This window comes from Trichogramma pretiosum, unplaced genomic scaffold, assembly GCF_000599845.2.
Source record: "Trichogramma pretiosum strain Unisexual culture from Peru unplaced genomic scaffold, Tpre_2.0 scaffold2, whole genome shotgun sequence".
Classification (NCBI taxonomy): domain Eukaryota; kingdom Metazoa; phylum Arthropoda; class Insecta; order Hymenoptera; family Trichogrammatidae; genus Trichogramma; species Trichogramma pretiosum.
In genome coordinates, this window is record NW_019641687.1 from 1,357,474 (window position 1) to 1,366,218 (window position 8,745).

General features: G+C 36.9%; 1 pseudogene; it reads left to right on the forward strand.

Moving 5' to 3' along the window:
- The first annotated feature begins 5,872 nt into the window (after positions 1–5,872).
- On the forward strand, positions 5,873–6,870 carry LOC106655139 (annotated as a pseudogene).
- The last annotated feature ends 1,875 nt before the right edge of the window (positions 6,871–8,745 follow it).

Genomic DNA, 8,745 nt, shown 5'->3' on the forward strand with positions numbered 1-8,745 from the left:
CTATACACGCAAGTTCAACTAGCTCATTCTCCACTTCCTCATCCTCTTATAACCTCCTTACCTTTGCTCGGCGCCGGGATGAACCTCCAAGGTTTCGACGCGTCTATGCTATAATGTGTCCTTGGAGATAGGGATAAGAAAAAATATTGAATTGGTAAAAGAGTAAAAAGTTAATTTCTTATACAGAGGCAAAAGAAACGAGGCGTCAGATCAGACGCTTAAAAGCTTCACAGAAAAGCTTAACGAAAGAAAGTTAGCTCGGATACCAATGAGGATAGCAAGACCTAATATATATACGCATTGATATCAAAGTTACCACTGGTAACGCTTTAAATGTAGAATTTGTAAAATAATTATTGATGATATGAATCTTTCATGCTTTTTTATTAAATTGGTACTCATATAAATTTATGATACCAGTATCAATTCGATAAAAATATTTGAAAAAATCGAATCTATACTACTATTCTTTTGATTTTAGCTTTTTAAAACTGCTTTCAAAAATGCACAAAAATATAATATTTATTTTGAAAATTTAACTAGAGAAATGAGGTACGAGTTTCATCTAAAATATTGAATGATCCGTGATTAAATTATCCTAAAAACAAAGAAAAAAAAATCATTGATTGATGTAATTCTGAAAACCAGAAAAAAGCTCACGTAAATTTTTATTGGGATCGTCTCCCTTTATATGCTCATTCTGGTTTCCGTTAATTAATTCAAATCGTCTTGTCGTAATAAAACATGTTAAAAAAGGTAATATGAGAGAATCGTGCTCATCATAAGCGCAGAAATTAATATAAGTGGACGTAAAAAAGGTAGCGACATTGTGAGTACGTGGGCAGCGCGTCATCGTGCTCAAAGAGCACACAGTGACCGCCTCGCTCAAGCACAAAATTTTTGCTTGGGGAATTTTTTTTTTTATAAATAGTCAAGTAGCTCTTTCTAGAGTGGCATCTTTCATGCGACACCCTGCACTGCCTGCTGAAAAGCTCTTTTGAAAAGAATTTCGTGAAATACAATATCGCAGCTTACGATGTAATCGGGTTTTCACCAAAACTAATCGTTTATATAGCGAAGTACCTCAAAATAAAACATCTCTATGGATGACCTGTTGAGAAAAATTATCGAATATTATAATATAACAATATAATCGCAAAAGTTTATAATTTACACACAAATATTTTTTTTGTTTATTAGAAATTACTAAATGTTCATGAAAATATCATAAAATGTTTCCAATCGAGTATTAATCTTTAAAATCAAAGCCTTTGAAAATTAAGCATTTAAAAATAAAAATTGAAGCATTAACTAACTAACTGTCGTCAATTAAACATTTGAACTAGAGAAACCAAATATCGTAAAGCAAAAATTCAGCTGACAACAAGCGAGTGCACGACGCGCACAGGTCATTGAACGTATTCGCAAATACGCTCGGTTAAATCATTAATTCTCTGAGATCAAATTAAAACGAAATAATCGAAACCTTGATTATACATTTAGATTGTTCAAATAGCACAGAGCAAAATAATTGATCGAATAAAAAAAAGGACTTTTTATCCTTTATTTTCCATTGATCGGTGTGTGAGCTTTACGAATCTCTTCAATGAATTATAATCAACAAACAAATGTATGAGGGGCATACATGTAGTTGTGTAAAGAGGGAGGGAGAGACAACTTTGGATTAATTTGGCAATTTGCATGCACTTTGACGGCATTTTGATGTAAATAGCGCAAGCAAACTTCGACTACGAGAGTTGGTGTCAACTAGGACGGTTGTCTATTCCTCTCCCTCTCTCTTTTATGCAATAATGTACGATTGTTACATATTATTCTATTGTATAAATAGTTGCACGAAATTATGTTACATTTCAAGCTATAATAAAGCTCAAATTTAACATAAAACTTATTCGAGTTCGTAGGTGTCAATAATTTTCACGTTTAAATGGAAATATTCAATAGTTTATTTATGAATATGATTGAAACCTCAGTTAATTTCTATTATGAAGTTGATTAAAAATAAAAAATGATAGGGCACAGATATTTGATTCGATGTGCTTATTGCATTACATATTTCACGCAGAAACACAATCCGAAGGCGTTAAAAATATGGAAACGCCGTCGGACAAAGTACTTGGCAATCAAAACTCATCGTTCTTCAAGATTTAACGCTCGGCTTGATTAGTCGCTTGCTTTGTCTGACTTTGTTACTTGGAGTGACCGTGACTAATACACATACATGAATTCTTTTTTGACGATCCGCTATATACTTGTTTCAAGAGGACACAATTTTCATCAATAATAGTATTGCGCAGAGTAATTGAATAAATTTCAAAGCCGCTTCGCTTTTAAATAAATAATCATTCAGAATGGTCGATATAAAGTCTTGTTAAACTCGTAGCGTCACTCGATGAATTTACACCGCGGCCAGAGGCTCTCTCTCTCTCTCTCTCTCTCTCTCTCTCTCTCTCTCTCTCTCGGCAGTAATGTAGAGCAGTATATTACGGCTCTGTTTAAAATCGAACTTAACCCACGCGCCGCACGGAGCCAACTCTCAACACTCGATAAACTCGGTAAATTTCACGTGTGCCCTTGGATTTTAGCGACGCGCAGCTCTGGACATGGGAAAGGGAAGTTATTATTGTATGTATGGACACCGTTGGCGATTATACGTACGCAGACCTATGTGCGCGCGCCCCGGTGGTATATACGGTGGCTCGGCCGTGCGCAGCACATAACGCATAAATACGTGTAATAGGATCTACGAGTTCTGCAGAGGCTTTTCCCAAAGTAATAAATGTGCGCTGAACATTACACTTGCAAAAGTAGTAACATTGATTGGTATTAATGGCTCATAAGAATACGGGACAATACGCGCAGCGATACAGCTACATTTCAGTTTTGTATCGAGTCATCTAATGTTGATGATGAAAATTAAATGCATCTGTGCAGACACGATTTAACTTTCGTTTTTGTATTTTACATTGACAAATTATATGACATTGAATGCAATAAACGTTTCTTGGTGCGAATTCAACATTGACAAATTCGTAATTGAATATATTCTTTTACTACCTCCCTGAATCGCAACCGAGATTACATTCCCTCGGGACAAATACAACACTATAGGTCAATTTTCTAATACCAATAGTGAAACTATGCCATAGAGGAATAGCGGCGTACGTATATTAAGCAGAACACCAATGTATCAAGCTGATAGAGACGCTAATTGAGAGCCGAAGCCAACGCTGTTACCACAGTCCATCGAACGTAATACTATCACGATATACTATACACGCGTGCATATACACCAATATACCGTTAAAATAGCTCCAATTTGACGTAAAAGTGACATTTTATCAATTTAAAAATAATTATTAATTAAATAAGAATAATAAAACGTTTGAAAAATATTATTGTTCGAGGACAAGATGATTGAAAATCGAATTTACATTTTACATCTGATTTGCTTCAAATAGGGCTATAAATATTGCTAGAAAGCATCGATAACTTTATATTGTCTCAAAGTGTCTCAATTCGGAACTTACTTGTACAATCGATGTTGTCGATTGTTTATTAATAAGGGGTGTATTTATTTCACATTAATCAGGCCACGAGAGTATTTATTATGCTAATCCGTCTTTAACTACTTGAACATCCTATCAATTATTACTTCGAGTTGAGATGAGGAAAAAAATGAGAAAAGATAAAGTAATTAATAAAAGAAGTGAGTGAGAAACACTGGGAGTCGAGGGTGTGAGTCAAGTCGAGAAACAGAGAAGTTGAAAACTTGGCGTGCGCGAGATGGATTTCGCATTTATGAATTTGCAGCGAGAGCGAGAGTTTTAACGACTTATTGCACTTCAATTAACTCATTTTAAATTGCATAATCCAAAGCACGGCCCTGCTTAAAGCGACTGGGCGTAATAAACTTTGCGGGCTCGGGCGCGAGCTCTCTTTGCGTTGGAGGTTTTGCGCGTGACCGCCGCAACGCCGCCGCCGCCGCTCCGACGCTATACTATACACGTGCTTTAATACCGGCACATAACTACGACTACTTGCTGCTACCCCCCGCTCATCGTTACGGAGCTACGCAGGCCCTCGGGCGAGCTTTGTAACTTTTGACAACGACGCGAGCATCTAAAGTCCCTGCCGAGGTGTTGATGCTTTTTATGTTAATCGCTTGCCATAATTATTGCGCGTTGAATTTCGAAAAAAAGAACTAGACATTTAAAGCTTTGCCAGCAAGAGCAAAACCCATGAATTCGGCTTTATGCGAGCAACATTCATTTTGCAGCTAATATAAGTTGAGTTTTGGTCTGTATTTTATTCGATTTCCAACAATCTAGAAATGCAGCCACGATAGCGAAAAGTTGCGAAGGTAACGCGAATGAAATGCGCGACAAAAAGTACAATCGAACTTGCGAATATCACTGCTGGATTTTTCAATTCGAAACTTTGGGTAACTGGAAAAGCAAAAAAAATTAAGAATGCCATATCATGCCCGGGCTAGGTATTACTGTATGAAAACGGGGTCGGCATAATTGTGGTTAAGAGAAGCCCGGAAGGAAGGAAAGCGAACGAGCGACGGCGAATACGACTGAGACGGTGAATACGACGACGACGACGATCCATTGTGTGTGTATGTGTGTGAGTGTGTGTGTGTACCCAGACGCTGATTAAATACTTGACACGTCACTCTGTCAGAGCTTGGACCGACATAACTCCGTTCGAATTGCAATTACCAAGTGAAAATGGTCTTTGACTTCTATCGCGCGCTCCGGTACGCGCCGTAGCCGTGTGCGGTCTGCTGACTGCGAGGAAAGTTTGTACACGATGAGCTCAAGTTCGCCAATCGAATAATTTTATTGAAAATCAACGATTTTTCATTGAAAAGGTCCTTGGGATCGATACTCCGCCCTTGATGGACAACTCTTTTCACGATACTTATCGAAAAATCAATCGCACCTCTTTTTCATACGAGAACATGTTAAAAATGAAATATTTTATGCTTTGAATAGTTGTGTACGCAGAAATAGCCAATTCAAACAACAAATTAATTCAAAAGCAAATATTTCAAGCTCAAAAGTAACAAGAGAAGCAATTAAGTGATGTTGCGTGTTGCTATCTTGTTTGGACGTGCAAAAGCCCATGCGATGGTGATTATAATGTCAATCTCATATCAGAGCAACTGCGAGTGTAGGCAAATTCTAGCCGAAAGTTGAAAAGTCCGTATAACATGCTTAACTTTGAACAGAATACTTGAATGATCAGGCTGCCATTGGACTTTTTTTTCAACAAGGTTCAAGCAACCAACGGAGAAATCTTGACAGGCCTATATTGGATATAAAATGATTAATTAAATCGATCGCGATAATTGACATTGATCAGCGGTGACTTGGTTTTTTTTGCTCGAACATCGTTATAAAATAGCATTATCGATATGGGAATCAATACGCAGATGATGCTAATAAATTCGTCAAACCATCGTCGTGTACGCACGTTATTAACTTAGCTGTAATAAGTAACTTTTTTAATTAAAGACGTAGTTTACATCAAAGAGAATTGCACTTTTTTTCAGCAGCTCGTTAAATATGTACGTTAAGTCTTTCATTCGAATACAGTAGTAGGTACGTTCTTTTTTCAACGAGTTTTTATAATTAAACATCTATGCATTATTTACTTTTATCATCAATTAAATATATATTTTTGATATTGTTTCAAGTTTCTTTCATACCAAAAAGCATTGAAATTCGTTTATATCATTGAAAACTTTCGGTTTGAGAATCAAAATGGCAAACATACGATTCCTGTCAAAGAGCCTGGCTTCATCGATGAAAGCAGATGTCGACTATGACGGTTCGCGCTTGTTATTACGTTTATATATCGTTGGTCATTCTTTCAGGCTTAGCAGTTTTAACAACAACACTTCCATAACCTCAATTTAGCCGTCCCGATCTGTCTTTGAGAGCATATTAGCGCACAGCAACTTGTTCGAGGTAAGGCTAATACTCATCGAATAAAGAGACCGAACACACAACGCGTCCAACAGGAATCCGTTACAGCATTTTCTCGTTCTTTTTTCGCTTCCACTCGGGCCGTCAATTAACGCGTGTTTAATTCGCACACACAAGCGAGCATCTCGGCGTATTCTGCTTTCTCTCGATAAATGAGACACACGCAACATCTGCATATCGTATTTCACGGACGATTCTTCCCTCCTGCACTGGCGCGTCTAGTAGCGCCTTCACGCTCTCCCCATAAATTGGCCTTTTTTGCTATGTAACATGGATTGACAGGAGCAGTTGATTACCGCGGCCGCCGGAACATGCATGTATCACTGCATTACACGTATTCATGCATGCTTGATGATACAGACTTCGACATAACCTCTTTTTCGTATTTTTTTTCCGCAAAATATTACTTACGCATAACTCGAGTTACAATTTGTTACAGGGTTTATTCTGTTTGTAAAAGATGCCCTGGTGCACGCGTTAATATTACTGACAAGTACGCGTGAACGTATGTTTACAGAATGTCCGCACAAGTGGAGGAGACGCTGAAGCGAATTCAGAATTACAAAGGCGTCGTTGGCACGATCATCATCAATGCCGACGGTATACCGATCAGAACGACGATGGACAACACGACCACAGTCCAGTACGCCGGATTGGTCAGCCAGTTGGCGGAAAAAGCTCGTTCCGTCGTCAGAGAATTGGATCCGACCAACGACCTGTCTTTCCTACGGGTCAGAAGCAAGAAAAATGAGGTACTCATCTCGCCCGATAAAGAGTTTACGTTAATTGTTGTACAGACCCCTGTTAATTAGTCGCGTGTCATTGATGATTTTTTTTAAATTTTCTGAACATAAAAAAGTTGACGTAACTATTTTTATTGAAAATAAATATTCCATTTGTGTATTGTAATTTTTTGGTGTTTGTTTTGTTTTTTATAATCATCGCGCGCCCGCGGGGTAAATTTTCGTGCCGACGCGTACAGCGTTGCTTGATGCCACACAGAGTGATCCTGTAGGTGAAAATTCGAATCCGTCGGACCTATTGACGAATAAATATACAAGAGCGAAAAAGAGCTCAAATCGCCTGGAGACTCTATATAGACGGCACGGCTGCAGACTGACAGTTTTGACGAATCGACGCTGTATTTCCGCGTGAAATCCTCGGCGTTGCCGACGCAACCACCGCCGCGATTATTGCCGACGAATAGAAGGAGAAAATGCCGATGATTGAATCGCAATATATAGTTGCTTTATGCTACTGCGCTGCACCGACGACGGAGACGACTGATGTCTGCTTCGAGATTTTGCACTGATCAATCGTTTGAAAATCAAGTGCGCTCTCGGATCTTAGAACGGCGCTATTTGTCGTATAACGAGTGTCCTTTGACGGAGTCGAGAATTTTAACGCTAATTCATTTTCTATCCAAAATCCGTTTGCTGACTCATTATACTTTTTCTATCGAAAAAAAATATCGATTGAGAACAATAGTATCGATTTGAGTAAGTTAGATTTCAATTTAATTATTCTTAATGATTATTATTTAAGAAAATGAGGACGAAAATCTACTCTCAATTCATTTTATATTATTCACACATTTGTACAGTTTTTCAGCATATGTTATCCCTTACCAAAATATTTACGTTATTTTCGAGCAATGCACACATGTCTTCGCAGTATTTTTTTAAGAGAAAGCACTTATGTAACAACTACAACCTGTCAATCGTTCTATCGCATATTTTTGTTCGGCAAAACAAAACAACGTAGTTGTACATAATAAGTACGTAAACTAAGTGAATATTTGTTGCATTCCTTTTTCGTGATACTTAGCATATTCGACCAAAATGAGCTCAGTTCGTGCAGTGCTTGCATACTTGACTTTTTTCGCATCGATTCAACTACTTTCTTTCTCTCATTCAAACCCCATTGAACGAAAAATTTTTTGTGATTGTTTAAAGAATTCATGGCTGTAAAGTATAATCAAGCCGATATTTCAAATCACTTTGTCCGTAAGAATTTACTTTTCATTTACATTCATTATTTGCGTCTAGATTTTATCAGATCTTTGTATATTTTATTGAAAAAAAATTAGTTCTTTGTTTTTTGAATTTACTCATTAGATACTTCAATTTTTTTAAACTTCAAGTTCAAGTATTAATTTGAATTCAAGTATTTTGACTCATTCAAGTTACACTTTAGTAAATCTCGTTTAATTAAATTATTTTTTTAACCTAGCTTATTAATTAATTCTGAGGCAATATAAATGAGATTCGCACATTTACAGATTTAATATGCATGATGCACATAGTGAATAAATAGATTTTTATAAAGCCAGAAAGAGCCAGGCATACACTTCACGCTACATCATTGAGAAAATATTACTGCATCGCGCGAAATGTAATGAATAAAACGTCGCTTACAGCGCGAGAAAAAAGAGGCAGCGCGACGTACTCCGTGGTGACATTTTTTCACAATCGATAAATTCTCAAATGAAACCGAGAGACTTCATTATTAGATGAGACATTGGATTGATTTAAAATTGAGGGTGATTAAAAAAGTAATCTAACGTTCGTTTAAAAAATATAAATATTTTCTCGAGCTTTCGCGATTTTTATCAAAGAATGAAATCTTTATTTTAGCTATGTAATAATGAAGTGTGTGAAATTATCATATTTTGGCATTGCTTTTTATTATTTGTTTTCGTAATATGAGCGAAATCACTTCAACTTAC